Source organism: Onychostoma macrolepis, chromosome 01, assembly GCF_012432095.1.
Source record: "Onychostoma macrolepis isolate SWU-2019 chromosome 01, ASM1243209v1, whole genome shotgun sequence".
NCBI lineage: Eukaryota > Metazoa > Chordata > Actinopteri > Cypriniformes > Cyprinidae > Onychostoma > Onychostoma macrolepis.
In genome coordinates, this window is record NC_081155.1 from 8,342,290 (window position 1) to 8,364,780 (window position 22,491).

General features: G+C 36.0%; 1 protein-coding gene across 1 annotated transcript in view; it reads left to right on the top strand.

The window, feature by feature from the left end:
* Positions 1–258: 258 nt before the first annotated feature.
* Positions 259–22,491, top strand: part of LOC131536115 (adhesion G protein-coupled receptor E3-like) — a 218,827-nt gene continuing 196,594 nt past the window's right edge. The window contains exon 1 of the mRNA XM_058768857.1: positions 259–272. The gene's annotated coding sequence lies outside the window, so the exon portion shown is untranslated. The remainder of the gene's footprint in view (positions 273–22,491) is intronic.

Consider the following 22,491-nt stretch of genomic DNA (forward strand, 5'->3'; position numbering starts at 1 on the left):
ACTTACTTACTTGCGTACTTACTAAATACATAACAACATGTGGTGGAAAATGTGGCACCAAGAGAGGCCCTTCAGTTTTTTATAGCCCCAGAGCTCTACAGGCCTGTTTATAGGAACAGAATAGATATTGTTAGGTATACATTTTTTTTAAATTTGAATTTGAGAAGGAAACAGTGAACTGAATGATGAACAGATAACATATCAGTAAACATCTCAGCACACACAAGCATTTTCTTCATTCGGTTGTGTTGGTGAGGAACTCTATACATCAGGTAAGATCTTCTTTATGCTCATGATCCTTTTCAGTCTCCGTAAATACAATACTGCAGCATGTGCTGATACAGACTGTGGACTGTGATTTGTTGGGTAATTTGGTCTTTGACCAGCTTACATAGGTTAAAAAAAAAAAAAAAACTAAAAAAAAAAACGTAATATACTTAATATCAATACACTTATTATATTTTATTACACCATACAGAGTGCATAATTACAATGACGTTTTAATAGCATGTTAAAAAATAAAATAAAAAAATCGAAGATTACGAGAATAAAGTTGAAATAATGAGAATAAAGTCAAAATTACGAGATTAATGTTCTAATATTTTGAGAGTATATTCTAGCCTATTGTGCATGCAAATAGCCTGTATTGGGAGCACCGGGAGATATTCCTAAATCTCATCTTTCACAATCTGTCAGTTTTATAACAAAATACACTGTAAAAACTAAAACATCATCTCTAGCAATTTCAGCTGCAACAAAAATGCATTAGAAACGCACAGATACAGTAACCAGAGAAAAACTAATGCATGAAAGTCAAGGATCAAGACCCCAACTAAAACAAAAACTTATCCCCACAACAGTGACTTCAAATTTCATTATTGTCAATAAAACATCAACATCTAAACCTCTGTTATTTCTTAATAAGTTTTGGTAACACTTCAGAATAGGGAACACTAATTCACTATTAACTACGACTTTTCCCTCAGTAAAGTCCTAATTTGCTGCTTATTAATAGTTAGTAAGGTAGTTATTAAGTTTAGGTATTGGATAGGATTAGGGATTTAGAATAAGGTCATGTAGAATAAGGCATTAATATGTGTTTAATTAGTACTAATAAATGGTTAATATTCTAGTAATATGCATGCTAATAAGCAACTAGTTAAGAGACCCTAAAATAAAGTGTTGCTGAAGTTTTGTATGAAAGAAATAAAGTCAGACTGGTTTGTAATAAGTGAAGATGCTGAGAACTAGAAAGATCTGTTAGTGTTTAAAGGTGGGGTAAGCAATTTTTCAAAAACGCTTTAGAAAACTGATTCGGGCCAAGTAGCAAAACAAACTTGTAGCTAATCAGCAGTAAGGGGCGTGTCTACTCATGATGTGGAGGAGAGTGCACAGGACGGACATTAGCCGAGCGACAGAAAGATAGAGATGGCGGATAAAAGAAACAAAAGAAGAAACGTCTGCAGAACAAAAGAAGGCTAAAAGCAATAAGGCTAGAAGTAGGAACTGTGTAAATATCGGATCAGCTTTCCAGCACTGGAGAGAATCCAAGGAGCGGAAGGCCTGCGATCGGACGCCGAGGTTGCTTTGTTTCTTCTCGATAGGTGAGTAACACTGTGTCGTGACAGTTGTCGCGCCACAACAGCAAAAGTCTGTCTACCCAGGACGCAACAAAGCGACCATTGAAAATCTTTTGAAATTTGTGTCAATACGTCATAAATAGAACGCAGCAGCAGTTTTCTTTCAGGGATTTGTCGTATCGTGCCGCGTCACATCCAGTGTAGACCATAGATATGTATCTATGGTGTAGACAGCATCACTGATTATAATGAGTTCTATAGTATTTTGGTGCGCCCCGCCGCTAGCGTCTGGTGTAGAAACGGTGTAACATTGGTTTTGCTTTGTTTCAAAGAACTAATCATTGCCTGGGTTACGTACGCATGTGTGGGGCGGAGCTATCAAAATAGGGGCGAGACCCTTTTGGGGTAGGGGTGTCTTTGTTTTGGTGATTTCAAACGTCAACATTGGCTACCAGAAATCTCTTGCCCCACCTTTAATGTTCTGGATTTCTGTTGTCTGAGTTTTGTGGGTTACCATTGTGCTGAAGAGTAGAGTCTGTGCTTCAGTCCAAAATAAGAACAAGAAATGCTGATGTTGTGCTGCATATTGCTTTATTTAAAGTGTCCTTATTATGAGTTATGATAGGTACATATTTTGGTTTTGGGAGTCCCCAAAAACAGATTGGCATGCATACAAAGTCAAAAAGTTTTCATTATCTTATAATATGCATTTATTTTTTATCTTATTTTCTCAACGACTCCCAAACGATTCACTCAACAATTCATTTTTCCAAACCCTTCCTTTGTGTGACGCTAATCTGCAGTGATTGGTCCGATTGGTCGATTTCATTTCCATTTAATCCTGCCTGATAAAGCAGCATTTGTGAGCACAGTGCTGCTTTGTGTACAGCATTACTGGGGAAACAACTATTTTTACCGCTTCAAAAGTGGCACCTAGTGGCAAAGAATTAATTTGTATTTTCATTTAGACCAAAGCAAAAATCGACTGATGGTCAAGTTTTCCCAGGTCTGCACGAGCAACAAGTGGGCACCCAGTCAACAATTTGATCTCACAGTGATCTCACCATGATCTCACAGGATACTCGTGATGAGGTCACAATGTGAGGTAACAGTGAGCTAAAAGCAGCATTTATGGACACAATGTAAAGTCAAAGTGCACTCACTGCACAGAGACTAGATACCCAGCATGTATTGCAGCATTAGGCTTTTGACTGTCACCATTGTTGAGATTCATAAACCGATTCTTGAACTCTCTCTTTGTTTTTAAATTACACAATAATTCAAAATGTTTGTGATTTATGCTTTTAAAATCATTCATAAATTGTTACACTGTTTGACCCTATACTGTATAATCAAAAAGCTGTTATAATCAAAACGTTCAGATTAATAACACTTCACCAAGACTGCAAACTAAATCTAGGTGATGATTTTGTTGTTATCAACAACAACAAACCAATATCACTTGGTTGCAGTGTCTTTTTGGTGTTACTTGCCATAACAAATGTGCTTTACAAACACAGTCATAGCTACCCAAAAAAATATAATGTTATAAAGTCAAGGGTCAAGAACCCAACTAAAGCAAACACTAATCACTTTGGTAACATCAAACGAAACAATAAAACATCTAATTCTCAATAAGTGCTTTTGTAGATATCAGAAATAAAGTCTGTCTGGTTAGTAATGAGTGAAGCAGGTGATGCTGTTTGTGGAGTTGTTTAATCATTCTTTGCTGAGATCATGAGAGATTTAATGTATTCTTTTATTTCAGTTGATTTCATCGAAGGCTGTGTCTGGAGGTCAGTTGTATGTTTGGAGAAGGTTCTTATAACATAAATCTGTTAGCTGGACGTGCACTCATGAGCTCATCTTGTGAGAGCACTGTGATATCACTGTGATAGTGTTGAGAAACAGGAAGTAGAATGTCCCCCAGCAACTGATATTTGAACTGCCTCCTCTCAACCTGCTCAACATTTTGAATTCACAATGAGCTCACATATTACTCACACTGTGAGGATCACCATATGAGAATGGTGTGATGTCACTGTGATTATCGCGTGATCTCACGTGTTGACTGGGCTGGGCTAACATTCTACTTCCTGTTTCTCAACACTATCACAGAGATATCACAGTGCTCTCACATGATCAGCTCACGAGTGCATGCCCAGCTAACAGATTTCTGTTATAAGAACCTTCTCCAAACATACAACTGATTTCCGGACACAGCATTAGATGAAATCAACTGAAATAAACAAATCACCATCTTCACTTCACCCAGACTGACTTTATTTATGTCAGACATCTACAAAAGCGCTTATTGAGAATTAACAGAGCTTTAGATGATGATGTTTTATTGTTTTGTTTGGCGTTACCATAAAAGTGATTAGTGTTTGCTTTAGTTGGGCTCTTGACCCTTGACTTTATAACATTATGTTGTTTTGGGCTGCTGTAGCTGTGTTTGCAAAGTACATTTGTTATGGCAAAGAAAACCAAGAAAAGATTATAACCAGGTGATAACACAATCACAATCAGAAAACTTCAAGTGCGTCGTCCCTCTTAAGGCACCAGGCAACAGCCAATCACCAGAGGGATTCCCCATATTGACGTCACGCAACGACTGCATAAGCAGCCAATCAGCAGCCTCAGGGTTTCCTCTACCAGGAAAGGAAAACGAGCCAGCTGTCAACTTGAATGCAAGTAAACAAACAAAATCTCCATATATATTTTGCTGGCAACTGGGCGAATTGATCTTTCAGCAGTAAAGACAGCTGATAATCTCTGTTTGTGATCTTCATCAAGTGAATTTAAATAACTAGTAGCTATTACTAGAGACTTAAGTCTTTCTTCAAATCGCAATAACTCTCATCCTATCTTCAGCATGTTTGTGTATGTGTGTGCATGTTTTTGTGACAAATCAGGACATAGATTTGTATAATGACAAGGTATTACAAGGAGAAGGTGACTTTTCAGGACATTACCCCATGTCCCCACTTTTCAAAACGCTTATAAATCACACAGAATGGAGTGTATTGAAAATCTGAAATAGCACAAAGTTTCCTGTAAGGGGTAGGTTTAGGTGTAGGGTTGGTGTAGGGCAATAGCACATACAGTTTGTACAGTATAAAAACCATTACGCCTATGGGATGTCCCCACTTTTCCCAAAAATGAACGTGTGTTTTCAATAGGTTTAGTTCATGTATTGTACACTGTTAGACATTTCAAAGGGTTTTTACAGTAACTTACTGGCAACACTGTTGCCAGCAAGCTACTGTAATTAAGATTTACAGTAGCAAACTGTATTTGATTTATCAGTATACTACTGTAATTCATTAATTTTAATAGATTTCATTAGATTTTATAATTTTTATATAGAATTCATTTTATTTTTACTCTACATAGGTACTACTGGCATTCAATTAAAACAGACACAATAATTACAAAATATCAAATTCTTCATTTAACCCCTTAACTGTCACCCACAGTTTTGAACAGAGACATTATAGTGCACTATCCAAACTTAATTTTTTATAATTCATGAATGAAAATATTTTGTAACATGATTTTAATGTACCATTTACATGGTAATGCAATGTCTGATTTTAAAATGGGTTTCAAAGGATGAATTTTGAAATTTTAAGTTTTCTACTGATAAATAATTTCTTATGATTTCTAATTCGTGATAGAGAAAAAGGCAACTAAGAAGACTTTCTGTGACAAAGGTCAGAATTCATGTCATGATGTAGATTTTTTTCAGGTGCACTCTTGTCATAAACAGAGGTGTCAAATCCAGGGTCAGAAAGTAAAAGTCCTGCCATGTGTTTATTCCACCCATGAACTCAGCAGCTGATTTCACCAGAGGAGGAACCAACTCATTCCTTTCAAGTCACAAGCAAGTTTCGAGTCAAATCCCAAGACCTCAATGAGTTGAGGTAATTAAGAGATAATTGAGAGACTAATTAAATGATGATTGTGCATTAGTGATGAACACCTGCTGTTACTGTGAATCACAGAGGATCAGATGTTGATGTTTTATTGGTTAAAATGATACCACCATCATGTAGATCAGTGTTTGCTTTAGTTGGGCTCTTGACCCTTGACTCCTGTGTTAGATCTCTCTGTAGCAATGCATGTGCTGTTGTAAAGCGGAGAGATCAGTGCTGTGCAGTGAGCAACTGTTAGTTGTTTTCATATGATGAGATGATCATCAGGTGCTTACCTGTTTGCATCCAATATACTGTGTGTATATATATATATATATATACACATACAACATTTTTCATTTTTTTAATTTATGTTCTGCTTTTGAATAAACAACTCTGTGAAACCACAGTGCGCAATGAATTTACTGCTGTAGCAGTTATAGAGAAAGAATTTTAAATCTAATGCATTTAAATATTTAAACTCCAGTCCTACTCAGACACACACAGACATCAAGAACCAGCGTATGAATCTCAACAATGGTGACAATCAACAAAATGCTTCATGCTGCAATGCATGCTGGGTAACACCACAGTATGAATAATTATTGTCACCACTGTTGAGGATCGTATGATAAGTGTTCATGTCTAAAAGCCTGAGCAATATAATTCTTAATTTTTTCCAATATTTAATATTACGACGGCATTTGTTTAATAGTAAATTCCTGCAGTTCTGTAACAGCTGAACGTCAGTAACAAACCAAAGAGAGACACCTTCATGATGTTCATTCAAGTGACATAAAAGCCAAAAGTGTAAGCTCATCTGCTTCCTCAAGCTTTTAATTCAACAATGTGCAAATGTTTGTTGTGAAGTTAATATTTCAATTGCTTAAAAGCAATCCATTCTCAGTTACTAAAAGGGTCAAGAGCCCAACTAAAGCAAACACTGATCTCCATGATGGTGGCATCATTTTAACCAATAAAACATCAACATCTGATCCTCTGTAATTCTCAATAACAGCAGGTGTTCATCACTAATGCACAATCAACATTTAATTAGTCTCTCAATTATCTCTTAATTACCTCAACTCGTTGAGGTCTTGGGATTTGACTCGAAACTTGCTTGTGACTTGAAAGGAATGAGTTGGTTCCTCCTCTGGTGAAATCAGCTGCTGAGTTCATGGGTGGAATAAACACATGGCAGGACTTTTACTTTCTGACCCTGGATTTGACACCTCTGGTCATAAATTAATCTATTACTTTTCCTACATAATTTTTTAACAGAAAAAGTGGTAAAATACCTATTTAGGAGTCTTAGACCTTTCCAACGATATATAGTTTGTCATGATTAGATTAGGATTTAATTGTAAAATAGTGAAGTAAAGGTAGGCGTCCCACAGGGTGGACGGTGACAGTTAAGAGGTTAAAAGGTGAACCTCATATAGAATACACAAATCTCTCAAAACCATAGTTGTTCTCTTACCATGAATTATCAGTCTCAGGGTGGCTGGCATGCTCATGTCTTTCTTGATGCTTCATTGCAGTTGCCTTTAAAACACAAATACAAAAAATGCAGTAAATCTTAAGTTCCATTAAAAACTATAACAAACTAATTCTAAAACTAGAAAGGCAGCTAGCCATAAAACTAGTTTAACTTAGCTAACATACGCTTTTATTTTCTCAATAGGCTACTGGCCAACATTAACTATAACACCTGAACTAAATTTCACATTAGTTAACCTAATGTTAATATAAGATAAGCATTCCTCGTTAAAAACAATTTTAATTCGGTAACTTAATTCAATAAGCTGACAAAAGTCCTTTGAAATAACAGTGCAGTTTACCATAGTAAAGTTCTGTAACTGCCATGTTGACGAGTAAATGTTACTATGGGTTAAACTGGTGTGCAAAAATTTGACACAAACACACAGACAAACGTATATATATTTTTACCTTGCTTGCTGGTCTTATACTCTCATAAGGTGCATTGACACACAGCGCAGATGTTCTCCGGAACTCTTCCACTCTCGCGGGTTCATCCCCAGACAAAACGCACCGCGCTGCCCCGCTGGATCCGTGTCTTCCTCGGACGCGAGTGGAGTGGAGCGGCGCGACTCGACAACATACAACAATATAGAACCCATTATATATATACTATCTACAGTGGATGCGGACAGTAAAGTGAAGCCCCGGTATATTTCTGACGTGCAGATGCAGTTTCTGACACGAAGTACAAATGGATTTTCCAATCATTAGAAGCAATGTAACACATGCAGTGGAGTCAGTCCCACGCTGTTGCGTGCGTTGTAGACACGGTGTAGGGCAAATTGTGTCAATCCAAATGTAAGAAATGAGGAAAATAAAACGACCTCAGTATAATGGCGCCAAAGAGAACGTTACAGTAGTATACAGCAATTTAAAAAAAATACAGTAAGTCTCTGTATGTGGGGTCTGACGTCACAGAAAATTCCCATGATGCAAACCCAGTCAACAATTTGATCTCACAGCGATGTCACCATGATCTCACAGGATACTCGTGATGAGGTCACAATGTGAGGTAACAGTGAGCTAAAAGTGTAACCTCACAGCGCCCTCACTGTGTGCTCATACTAATGTGAGGTCAAAGTGCACTCACTGCACAGAGACTAAGTACCCAGCATGCATTGCAGCATGAAGCTTTTGATTGTCACCATTGTTGAGATTCATACACTGATTCTTGATGTTTCTCTTTGTGTTTAAATGACAGAGTAGTTAATAATGTTTGTGTCTTATGCTTTTATAATTCTCCATAAATGATTATGAAAGTGACGTGACTCAGAATTTGTGCTCTGCAATTAACCCATCCAAAGTGCACACACCCAGAGCAGTGGGCAGCCATTTATGTTGCAGTGCCCGGGGAGCAGTTGGGGGTTCTGTACCTTTCTCAAGGGCACCTCAGTCATTGTATTGAGGGTGGAGAGAGCGCTGTACATTTTCTCTCCCCACCTACAATTCTTGCCTGCCCAAGACTCAAACCCGCAACCTTTGGATTAAGAGCCTGACTCTCTAATCATTAGGCCACAACTTCCCAAGACTGCATATGGAATCTAGGTGATGACTGTGTTGTTATCATCAATAACAAACCAATATCACCTGGTTGCAGTCTCTTTTTGGGTTTCCTTGCCATAACAAATGTGCTTTACAAACACAGTTACAGCAGCTCAAAAAAATATAATGTTATAAAGTAAAGGGTCAAGAGCCCAACTAAAGCAAACACTAATCACTATGATGGTAACATCAAACAAAACAATAAAACATCATGAGTGAATAATGAGTGAAGCTGTGGATTTGTTTATTTAAGTTGATTTCATCGAAGGCTGTGTCTGGAAGTCAGTTGTATGTTTGGAGAAAGTTCTTATAACAGAAATCTGTTAGCTGGGCGTGCACTCATGAGCTCATCATGTGAGAGCACTGTGATATCACTGTGATAGTGTTGAGAAACAGGAAGTAGAATGTCCCCCAGCGACTGATATTTGAACTGCCTCCTCTCAACCTGCTCAACATTTTGAATTCACAATGAGCTCACATATTACTCACACTGTGTATCACCGTATGAGAATGGTGTGATGTCACTGTGATCATCGCGTGATCTCACGTGTTGACTGGGAAGGGTATTACAGTTATTTACTGTAAAGGGAATTTGCAGTATTACACTGGGTGATATACAGTAAATAACTGTGGAAATTACAGAAATGTCTAACAGTGTAGACTAGCAGTTAGCAAATAAACATCTGTTTCATTTATAAAGAATCCTTGTCTAGAGTTGTGTATTTTAAATTCAAACTTTGCCCAGATCACGTTACCTGTACTTGAAGTTAACCCAAACCAATTGTGCGTTTATTATCATGGCCACGAAATAAACAGAATTGCTAAGATACACTAAGTGCTAGACGCTGGACGAATAATTAAAGTGTATGCTATAAACTTTGAATCAATCTGATCAAATCAAGGCGAATCTTTAAGATTTGATTCCCTAAAAGCTAAAATAAGAGCTAAAATCCTTACATAGGAAGAAGGCCCAGTCAACACGTGAGATCACTGCTTCAGTGTTACTTTTAACACTCTGTAGGATGGACCATATAGACACCCAGCAGTGTTAATTTAACACCGGGGATTTTGCTGTGTGGTTGAACCAAACAAAGAAACATAAACTTTGTAACATCACCATCTTCATCTTCAAGTAGAGGGTCACGATTTATTTGCATTTTCTGTATCTCAGGGCTTGCAATTCAGACACTGTGGTATTAGAAAACAGCATCATCACGAGGATCTGTAAAAAGAAAACTAATTTATCAGTGGTTTTGAGTGGTGTTTTTGAATATAATTTGTATTAAAATTTGCATGGACATGCATTAGAATATCTTTGACTGTTCTCAGTTTACCTTTCAATGCTGGGGCCACATCCTCATCAAGCTTGACATGAGTGTCTGTTTTTATCCTCTTGTCTGTCATCACCATTCTATACTCTGTGTTGAACAATAGGGTTAGAAGATGCCAAACATCTCTACAACAGAAGTGCTGAATCCACAGTTAGCCCCAATAGTCACTTTATTAGGAAATATGTCTGCCAGTATTAAACCTTTGAGATTCATAGATATGACATTAAAATATACACAACTCTCTTTGCTCATCTCTCTGATATGATTTCAATTTGTCTTCTATTGCAACAGCAGCTAATCTGAAAACAACAAATTAATTAATATTTCACAATGAAAGAAAAAAAAAGACAGGCAAATGATGATTAGTCATGTTTTCTTTTTAACAATGACAGTACAATGAATTTACCTGGTGGGTATAATCAGGGCCATTTCTAGCCATTTTGACGCCCTAGGTTTAATAGTTTTAAATTGGCCTTTGAACTTGCACGGCAAAAAAAAAAAAAAAGCCTTACCTTGCCGAAACACTGACAGAACCCATTGATCTAATGGCATTGTTGAGCGCTCCAAATCCAAACGCAAACTTTGCATGCAACAATCAGAGGCAGCATTGACAGCGCTCTGATCCAATGGCATACAGGCATCATCAGAATGACAGTCCTCTAGCCCAATGATGTTGGGGGATCCAGTGGGGGTGGCAATCATATTTCAGGCCAGGGTGTCCGTGCCACTCTTGATCACAACCCTGTTAAAATGTAGCAGCAGTACGTGCGCTCATTGGCACCCCTCCAGCTGGTGGCGCTCTAGGTGACCGCCTAGCTTGCCTATGCCTAGAAACGGTACTGGGTATAATCAACTTTCTCAGCCTTAGCAGTTTCAGACGTCTTCTCTCTTAAAAGCATCCATTTTTACAGTTTAGTTTTTGTACCTACAATCAAACAGGAAATTATGGAGCCCGGGAAGTCACCTGTAGGAGAAAAAAAAACAATCCGTGCCGACGGTTTTGCAATCCGTTCCCTCAGTTTATAAACCGTACTCACAAATTCTTAAACTGTTCCCTCGGTTTAACAAATCGTGCCCACGGATTAATAAACCGTACCCACGAATTTCCTCAGATTTTGTAAACCGTATCTTCGGTTTTTGAATCCGTACTCACAAATTCATAATCCGTGCGCACGCTTTCGCAAATCCATTCCCACGGGTTTGTAAACTCACAGATTTGTGGCTCCGCCCCCACCGGCAGATTCAAACAAGCCACCTGTTTAGGTGCGGGATGCACTGTATTGTGTTTATTAAATATTATTTGTTATAGTAGCCTATGAGACCACGATCCACACTCATAAAATAGTCTTCTTTTTAGCGTTTATTTTACATTAATCACCAATAGGATAAAAAAAACCGCTGCCTGTGTTTTATAGCTTAAAATGAACGCTAAAAATAAGAATAGAAAATTTCCAGAATTTTCTAAAAAACAATAGAGTTTTGAGAGAAGAAGGTAAAAGGCTATACAAAACAAATAATGTACCGGTTATGTTGTCATTCCTTTGCTCTCTAACTGAATGTAATGTTATAATAGGCCTAGTTATTTAATAATAACATTAAGGCAACGCAAGGCAAGTTTATTTATATAGCACATTCCATACACAGTGGTAATTCAAAGTGCTTTACATAAAAGGACGTGAAATAGTCATTAAAAATAATAATAATCACAACAAAAACAAAATGATATAAAAATTAATTTAAAAAGAATTTAAAACAGTTAAGAATATAAAATGATCATACATAGTGCGATCAGTTCGGAGTAGCACAGTTCTCATTTAACAAATGCACAGCTAAACAGATTAGTTTTGAGTCTAGATTTAAATGTGGCTAATGTTTTAGCACATCTGATCTCTTCTGGAAGCTGGTTCCAACTGCAGGCGGCATAATAGCTAAAAGCAGACTCCCCTTGTTTTGTGTGAACCCTTGGTATTTCTAACTGACTTGATCCTAATGATCTGAGTGGTCTGTTAGGTTTATATTCAGTGAGCATATCTGCAATGTATTTAGATCCTATGCCATTGAGTGTTTTATAAACAAGTAAAAGTACAAATCTGACCAGATAAATCTGGCTACTATCACGTCATGAGCATAGTCTCCAAAAATGTTTGCTTTTAATACAGCAGTCTTGTGATGTTATAACAATCAGAGATTTAGTTTTTTTTTACCATTATACAGAAAGTGTCTTGAATGGAGGCATTTTGATTCACAGAAACATCAAGAATCGGCACATGAATCTCAACAATGGTGACTATCAACAAAAAGCTTGTTTTGTGATGATCAGAGCTGATCTAAATATTTTGTAGATTGTTACCATTGTTGAGGTTCATATGCAGATTCTTGATGTCTGTAACTCTACATGTTCTTATTTAAATCATTTTTTTCAAAATGTCTTACAAATCTTCAAAATGTCAAAGCAGTGCCACATTTCAATCAGTAAAAGTCTATAACAAAATGAAACTAATAAGTTTAGCGTGTTGGTATGTGCGTGAACCACATCATCTGACCAGAATTTTTCTTGTAGATTTTGCTATAATAAATGTGCTTTAGAAACACACAGTTATAGCAGTAAGAGAAAAAAAATGTGAAGGGTCAGAACCTCCACAAAATGGAAAAAAAATAAGTAAAGTCAGACTGGTTTATACACTGAAAAAAAAAGAAGTAAAATTTACTTAATTTTTTGAGTCTGTCCTCGCTGCAGCCTGTAGCACGATGACGTACTGGATCAGATCCAATCCGTGGTGGATGTTTTACACGCATGCGCTATATAGGTCTCGAATAAATTCATATTTTTTGTTTACATTTAATCATATTGCAGACGCTTTTATCCAAAGCTACTTAGTCTAAGTCAAGTCTAACGCAGTACATGCAGCAAGGGTTTTTGACCTACATTACAATACGCGATAACCTACATTACATTACAATGTAAAAACTGTAATGTCTAAATTCATCCATGATGTTTTTGTATTTACTGGCGACTTCAAAGTTTTTTTTTTTTTTTTTTTAAATTTCATATGTTATCACCAGGATGCCCACATCAGTGCTGTATCCATTATAAGGATACAATAAGCACTGTAACATGATATGAAGAGTTTATTTGAAAAATCAGATAATTCCGTTCTTTTTAATTTCCAAAATCATGTTTTTTTTTTATGTTTTATGTTTTTATTGTGTTTTATTGTGTTAATTAGCTGTTTTTTTTAACCTAGTCAAAATAACCAACTGCAGTTTGAGATTAATTGGAATGAATGCACAATGAAGAAACATGATTTCTGAGAACTGTTAAAAACGGAGTCATATGTCTTTGCAAATGAACTCTTCATATGCAGACGTTGCACTGCAAATAGCTAATTATAAAGATATGCATCTCCTCTTCTCCACATACACTACATCACTGGGTCCCATCATACAGGCACATGGATTCTCCTACCACTGCTATGCTGATGACACACAGCTCTATCTCTCTTTTCAACCAGATGATCCAACGGTAGCTGCAAGGATCTCAGGTTGCCTGTCAGACATCTCGGCATGGATGAAAGAACATCACCTCCAGCTCAACCTGGCAAAGACTGAGCTTCTTGTCTTTCCTGCCGCTCCAACTCTACAGCATGACATCACGATCCAGTTAGGTTCATCAACAATTACCCCATCAACTTCGGTCAGAAATCTTGGTGTAATCTTTGATGACCAGCTGACCTTCAAAGACCACATTGCAAAGACTGCTCGATCTTGCAGGTTTGCACTACACAACATCAGAAAGATCAGGCTCTTTCTGACGGAGCATGCTGCACAACTTCTTGTCCAGGCCCTTGTCATTTCTAGGCTGGACTATTGCAATGCTCTTCTGGCTGGACTTCCATCAAACACAGTCAAACCTCTACAAATGATTCAGAATGCGGCGGCACGACTGGTCTTCAAGGAACCCAAAAGAGCCCATGTTACACCTCTCTTTATCTCATTGCATTGGCTACCAATCGCAGCTCGCATCAAGTTCAAGACACTGATGCTTGCTCATAGAACAACCACAGGCTCAGCACCCGCCTACATGCACTCACTATTAAGAATCTACATCCCCTCCAGAAATCTGAGATCTGCTAGTGAGCGACGCCTCGTGGTACCATCACAAAGAGGCTCAAAATCACTCTCCAGAACATTCTCGTTCACCATTCCTGGCTGGTGGAATGATCTTCCCACCCATATTCGGAGTACTGGATCCCTGTCAATCTTCAAGCAACAGCTGAAAACTCATCTCTTTCGACACTACTTGACTTCAACCTACACATAAAAAAAAAAAAAAAATCTTTCTCCTTACTTATTCCTTCCCTTGCTAGCTTGTACTTATTTGAACAATGCCTGAGACTTGGTGTTACAAGCACTTCCTTTGTCGAATTGCCTCTTCAAGATGAATCGCTTCATGTGTTCCCCAAATTGTAAGTCGCTTTGGATAAAAGCGTCTGCAAAATGACTAAATGTAAATGTAGCCTAAATGTCTTTTTGATTAGGCTATATCCGTCATGTTTATTTAAATTTAATCGGGGATATTAAATTAATGCCGATTCATTTTATTTCGATTTTATATTATTCTAATATAGCTACAAACATTTTCAATAGGCTAATAATAATAACATTTATATTAAGACTTTACCTCGCTAATAACGCCTCAGTCAGGTAAAATAAATGTTGTATTAGTTGCTTTTCACACATCGTCTGATACAATACAAAACACTCAAAAAAAAGTCTCCATAGAGAGAGAGAGAGAGAGAGAGAGAGAGAGAGCGCTCTCGTAACCGAATGGATGGTATGTCTTTAGCCATTAGGTCTCTCTATCTCCAGGGATTTAACTTGCATATGAATAACACACACACAAAATAGAAATGGTCATCTTTGTGTTAATATGCCTTGTCCCTGACTGTGTGTGTATTTATTTGTAGGACATAGGATTGACTGTAAAAACCCGGTATAACCCGGGATAACGGGTCTATTGGCTAACGGAACCCCGACTGACAGGATTGTTTTTCTTCTTTTTATTTTTATACAGTATAAAAAGATGTCCGCATATTTTAGTAGGCCTATAACGTTTATACTCTGTCACGTAGGCCTATAGCACAGAGAGTGAGAATGAAAAATAATGTGAATCATGAACAAATTATTGACAGAACTATAAGACTATTATGGAAAAATAAAGACAATAAAACCCATTTTTTCGTAAAGAACAAACTAAATTGTAATTACTAGATTTTTATTTCCAAAACGAATCAAACTGATAAAAAAAAATAAACTTGTTCATTCAAAACTAAGCTATCCTTGCTTACGTAAAGTTTGAATAGCCTGCACTGCTGGTTTAAAATCACAGTATTCTATAATTTGTGTAAGCCTATGAAACACACCTATATATCTCGTAATTAATTTACGTTTAATACTAGTTTTAATGTCAGCCCCACTTTGTGTATTAAAATCCAATACTGCGCATGCGCGTAAAACATCCACTACGTATTGGATCTGATCCGGTACATCATTGTGCTACAGGCTGCAGCGAGGACCTCTTGAATTTTTCTTTTGCAAGTTTTTGCACGAATATTTTTTTAAGTAAAATTTAAATAAGGAATTAAGTAAAATCTACTTAACTAAGTTATCTAAAATTAGTAAAGGAAATAAATAAATTTAACATGGCTAGGTAGAGTTTGATGAGTAATCTCTACTTAATTATTTTAAGTTTACCCTACAACGCTCAAGTACATTTCACTCAATCACGGTTAGTAAACTTTACTCAAACAACACAGCACTGAACAAAAAAAAGGCTGTAAAGCATGTGGTTAAGTTACAAGCACGTACATAAGCAAATAGACTGTTCGTTATTCATTTTAAGATAATACATTGATTTAATAGACTTATTAACTGGATGAACACAGAGACCTCAATACTTGGCACATGATACACAGTGACAGTGACAATCAGTAAATGGTGTCTGAATGCGAATGGGTCATTTTGAGTAAAAAAATGAACTCCAGATGTCACAAAATAGCAAGTTACTTCACCTAACAACAAAAGCAACCAGTGTAAAACAGTGTAAATACATCTCAAAAACAGCAAAACAAAAATTACCTTATTAATTATTCATGCCCAAGTGCATGATGGGAACAACGGGATCATGATGTTGATATTTACTTAAACAATATTTGTAAAAATAGCAAACAATTCCAAGTAAAATATACTTATAAGTTCAAACTTTAAATTCTACAAGCTTAAATTGAGTACTAATATTGAATTTACTCTTTTATTTAAATTCTTGCCTGAACTAAATTATTTAATGCAGAAATTACATTTGTTTTTTTCTGTAGTATTTACTTCACCACAAAATCATTTTTATCAGTGTAATAAGTGAAGATGCTGAGATAGAGAGATTTGTTAGTGTTTCATGTTCTGTTGCTGCCAGTCATGTCATGCTTAATTAATTAATTAATCAATTAGTTAATTAGTTAATTTTACAGTGAAGGTGTTTGATTGTAATAATGAATGAAATGCCTGTAAATTAACAGTGTTGTCAGCTTATTTAAATAAGGAATTTTACTTCAATTTTAAGGTTTTTGTTTGGCACCCTGTGCTGCCAGTCATTTGACCGTTTTTTGTCTTTTGTTTTTCAGTGAAGGTGTTTGATCATAAAAATTCAGGAAATACCTGTAAAATAACAGTGTTTGTCAGATTATTTAAATAAGGAGATTTTACTTTAATTTTATGGTTTTTGTTTGGCAGCTATTGCTGCCAGTCATTTGACCATTTTATCATCTAACGGTTTTGTTATTTTATTAATTGTAGATTATGTTTGTAATTTTACATACACTGTAAAACATTGCTGTAAAATTTACAGTAACTTACTGGCAATTTTGGTTGCCAGTAAGACTGTAAATTTACAAGAGTACTGTAAATCAATAATTACAATTGTACTGTAAAAATACAGCAAACTCTTGCATGCTGTAAACATTTGGTAAACTTAATTCATTTGTTTCTACTAAGGAACATTTCTTAATATAAAACTGCAAACACTTAATTTGTAATAGTAAAGTTACTAAAAACATGACTTTAACTCAAATTGTTGCAGTTTATCATCAACTATAGCACACATGCATGTGGTAAAGCACTTAACAAAGAGATCATCACTGTATCAACAACTCTACAGTTACTGTCTTTAAATAAAGCAGCAGAACATCAGAGTTTGTGGCTCATCATTGACTGAAGCACAGGCTCTACTCTCCACCACAATGGTGACCCACAAAACTAAATTAGATCTCTCTTGTGCAAAATAATACAGTTCAGTTAAATATTTACTCTCCTTATAGATAACACCTGCTGTTAACAAGCAGAATCACTGAATGAAAGAGAAACAAGAACTACAACTGACTTCAGCCACAGCCTTAGATGAACTCAACTGAAATACAAGACATCATTAAATCTCTCAAGATCTGATTAAACAACTCCACAAACAGCATTACCAGCTTCACACATTACAATTTGACTTTATTATATGTCTATAAAAATGATTTAAGAATTAACAGAAGTTTAGTTGTTTTATTGAAAACATTTAGTTTGACTTCACCATTGTGGCGATCAGGGTTTGCTTTAGTTGGGTTTCATCCATTTTAATCTTAGCTTTTTTTCTGGCTGCTGTAACTGTGTTTGTAAAGAACATTTGTTATAGCAAGAAAATTCAGAAAAACTTTTAGTGCTACTGCAGCATTCAGACACACACAGACATCAATAATCAGCGTATGAATCTCAACAACGGTGACAATCAACAAAATAAATAAACAGATCTGAACATCACAAAACATGCTACTAAAACTCAACACAAAAAAAATAAAAGCACATAGTAAGAATTAAAGACAATAAGTGGACAATTCAGTGGCATAATTTATTCATGCCGCAATGCATGCTAGGATTCATGGGTGAGTTTTGTACTTAACCCCTTAACTGTCACCCACAGTTTTGAACAGAGACATTATAGTGCACTATCCAAACTTAATTTTTTATAATTCATGAATGAAAATATTTTGTAACATGATTTTAATGTACCATTTACATGGTAATGCAATGTCTGATTTTAAAATGGGTTTCAAAGGATGAATTTTGAAATTTTAAGTTTTCTACTGATAAATAATTTCTTATGATTTCTAATTCGTGATAGAGAAAAAGGCAACTAAGAAGACTTTCTGTGACAAAGGTCAGAATTCATGTCATGATGTAGATTTTTTTCAGGTGCACTCTTGTCATAAACAGAGGTGTCAAATCCAGGGTCAGAAAGTAAAAGTCCTGCCATGTGTTTATTCCACCCATGAACTCAGCAGCTGATTTCACCAGAATGCACAAAATGCACAATCAACATTTAATTAGTCTCTCAATTATCTCTTAATTACCTCAACTCGTTGAGGTCTTGGGATTTGACTCGAAACTTGCTTGTGACTTGAAAGGAATGAGTTGGTTCCTCCTCTGGTGAAATCAGCTGCTGAGTTCATGGGTGGAATAAACACATGGCAGGACTTTTACTTTCTGACCCTGGATTTGACACCTCTGGTCATAAATTAATCTATTACTTTTCCTACATAATTTTTTAACAGAAAAAGTGGTAAAATACCTATTTAGGAGTCTTAGACCTTTCCAACGATATATAGTTTGTCATGATTAGATTAGGATTTAATTGTAAAATAGTGAAGTAAAGGTAGGCGTCCCACAGGGTGGACGGTGACAGTTAAGAGGTTAATGAATTGCAGCATTAAGCTTTTGATTGTCACCATTGTTGAGATTCATACACTGATTCTTGATGTATGTGTGTGTATACTTGCTGCTGTAGTACTAAAAGTTTTGTGCATAAGACATTTGTAAAATTTTTCAGTAGCAGTTTGTCATCTCATTCAGGGTCATACAGCAGCTGTAAACAACACCAAACTAACAAATAAAAAAAATTCAGTTGAGTTCATCTAAGGCTGTGGCTGAAGTCAGTTGTAGTTCTTGTTTCTCTTTCATTCAGTGATTCTGCTTGTTAACAGCAGGTGTTATCTATAAGGAAAGTAAATATTTAACTGAACTGTATTATTTTGCACAAGAGAGATCTGTTAGTTTAATTTAGTTTTGTGGGTCACCATTGCGGTGGAGAGTAGAGCCTGTGCTTCAGTCAATGATGAGCCATAAACACTGCTGTTTTGTTTAAAGTCAGTGACCGTAGAGTTGTTGATACAGTGATGATCTCTTTGTTAAGTGCTTTACCACATACATGTGTGCTATAGCTGATGATCAACTGCAACGATTTGAGTTAAAGTGTTCTTTTTAGTAACTTTACTATTACAAATTAAACGTTTGCGGTTTTATATTAAGAAATGTTCCTTAGTAAAATCAAATGAAATAAGTTAACCAAATGTTTACACACCGTCATAACAATTTTACAGTACAATTGTAATTATTGATTTACAGTACTCTTCTAAATTTACAGTCTTACTGGCAACCAAAATTGCCAGTAAGTTACTGTAAATTTTACAGCAATTTTTTACAGTGTACATTTGTTTGTAATTTAAGAAAACAGAAAATGTACTGTATAAAAATACAGTAGTTTTTCTGTATTAAAAACGTGAATTATTGTAATTTCCCAGTCAACACGTGAGATCACGCAATGATCACAGTGACATCACACCATTCTAATCTGGTGATCCTCACAGTGCAAGTAATATGTGAGCTCATTGTGAATTCAAAATGTTGAGCAGGTTGAGAGGAGGCAGTTCAAATATCAGTCACCAGGGAGACATTCTACTTCCGGTCTCTCAACACTATCACAGAGATATCACAGTGCTCTCACATGATGAGCTCATGAGTGCACGCCCAGCTAACAGATTTCTGTTATAAGAACCTTCTCCAAACATACAACTGACTTCCAGACACAGCCTTCGATGAAATCAACTGAAATAAAAGAATACATTAAATATTAATGTATTCCACAAACAGCATCACCTGCTCCATTCATTACTAACCAGACTGACTTTATTTCTGATATCTACAAAAGCGCTTATTGAGAATTAGATGTTTTATTGTTTCGTTTGATGTTACCATCAAAGTGATTAGTGTTTGCTTTAGTTGGGCTCTTGACCCTTGACTTTACAACATCATATTTTTTTGGGCTGCTGTAACTGTGTTTGTGAAGCACGTTTGTTATTGCAAGGAATACCAAAGAGACACTGCAACCAAGTGATATTGGTTTGTTATTGATGATAACAACAAAATCATCACCTAGATTTAGTATGCACTCTTTGTGAAGTGTTATTAATCTGAGCATTTCAATTATAATAGCTTTTTGATTATACAGTACAGGGTCAAACAGAGCAATAATTTATGAACGATTTTAAAAGCATAAGTCACAAACATTTTGAACTATGGTGCCACTTAAAAACAAAGAGAGACATCAATAATCAGTGTATGAATCTCAACAATGGTGACAGTCAAAAGCTTCATGCTGCAATGCATGCTGGGTATCTGGTCTCTGTGCAGTGAGTGCACTTTGACCTTACATTGTGACCATAGTATGAGCACTCAGTGAGGGTGCTGTGAGGTTACACTTTTAGCTCACTGTTACCTCACATTGTGACCTCATCACGAGTATCCTGGGAGATCTTGGTGACATCACTGTAAGATCAAATTGTTGACTGGGTAATAGCCTGTAATGTATCATGTTAAAAGTGAAATTAAAATGCATTTGAATTGTGTACAACACAGCCTAGTATTATTTTACAAGTACGAACAAGTAAAACTGAACAAAATGTAATGTAATGTAAGGGAAACAGGTAAATTTAGCTTAAAGAGAATCATTTATGATTTTATAGGGAATTTGAACAGACTCACTGTTTCACGGCTGATCACTGAGTCGGCAGCGATTCATTGAACAACACAGTAATGTACAACATCAACTCTGCACTTGATATTAAAATCCAAAATATAGCGAAAGCACTATTAAAAAGCACAGTAACAAGATCGTCAGTTTACGACATTAACTTGTAAGCACAAAACACAAGATACTTCTCTTTTCAATATGAATAAGACTTTATTGGATAAATCTAAGACATGTAAACTAATCTAACACATGAGCACACACGTTGACACAAGTTGCAGAAAGAGAGAAAGTGAGGAAAGGATGAGTATAAGAGCTAAAATTTATATTAAATGCACCAGCTCAGCAAAAATCTGGAGTTGTAATTGCTTGCGTTGCCTTTGTGTTAAAGGATTCCCTTTTGTCTTAGTTGTTGCAGGAAAGGGGGTTTCTCGAGGTTGCTGATTGGCTAACAGTTCAGTGGTCGTTCGTAGTGAAGTCTTGAGAAGCCAATGGTTGGGCATTGGCTGACAAATGGTTTCGGAGTCTGTTGCTAGTTGAAGTTTGAAGCGGGTGCAGTCGGAGCTGGTCTTTGCGGCAAACTTAACTTTTGAATACGAAAATCAACGGAAAGAAAATAAACTAAAATAAAAGAATAAAATGATGTAACGAGACTAGGTGATTTTTCTTCTCATCGTGGTAGCAGCTGGCATGTAGGCCAGAGCACGCTCAAAGAGCACTAAAAATCAGCGTAAAAACGCAGAAGAAGAGAATTAATTTTTCTAATTTACAGTAAATCTATATATTTAAGCCCTTTCAAGCCACAAGCTTTTGAAATCTTGATGTCAAAATCCAGCATTTTTCACACAAAAAACCTGGCGCCTAAAGGGTTAATCTTGATTACTTGCCCCAATTTTGACGATCTCCTTCCTGCATTGGACTTATCAATAAGAATTATTTTGTCTCAATGTTGCAAGCTGTTCTGTGAAAGAGGCTTGCTTCAGACGGGCTGGCACTAGGGATCTAATTTATGACGTTGTCCTGTTTTCTTGGGGCCTCTCTGTGGAATTTGCTCTTTTGGTGGTTCTAACACCAATCTGGGGTGCGTTTCCCAAAAGCATCGTTAGCTAACTATGGTCTTTAGTTCCACTGAACTCTATTGGTAACGACGGAACTTGCGACCATAGTTGTTTTTGGTAAACGCACCCCTGATCGATTCTTAGATTCTTAAATGGTCTGATTCGTTCTGATCCTACAAACATATTGATTTTAGATATGGTTATTACTAAGGTATAGTTGACAAAATTATATTTATAATACATTATAAGTTATAGATATAATGTATTTATGTGTAAGTGAATTAATATACAGTACTTATATTAAAATGTTAAAATATTTTTTCAAGACATCTCCCTTTTGAAAAACAGACTGAAGCACGTGTTCATTAAACAGATTTAAAATGTATTCCAGTAGGTCTATGGTTTATAAATAAGAGACACTTTAAACCCATTAAAATCTGCATATTTTTTTTCTGTTCTTTACACAAAGTAAACATAAATTATACTTTAAGAAAGAGTAAAATAAGTATGATTTCTGTAAATACATTAAATGTTACAAATATATGCTTGTGTTTTAGCATATTCCTTAAAAGTGTATCTAAGCATATTTTTGCTACCAAAGTACTTCTAGTATACTTTAAAAAA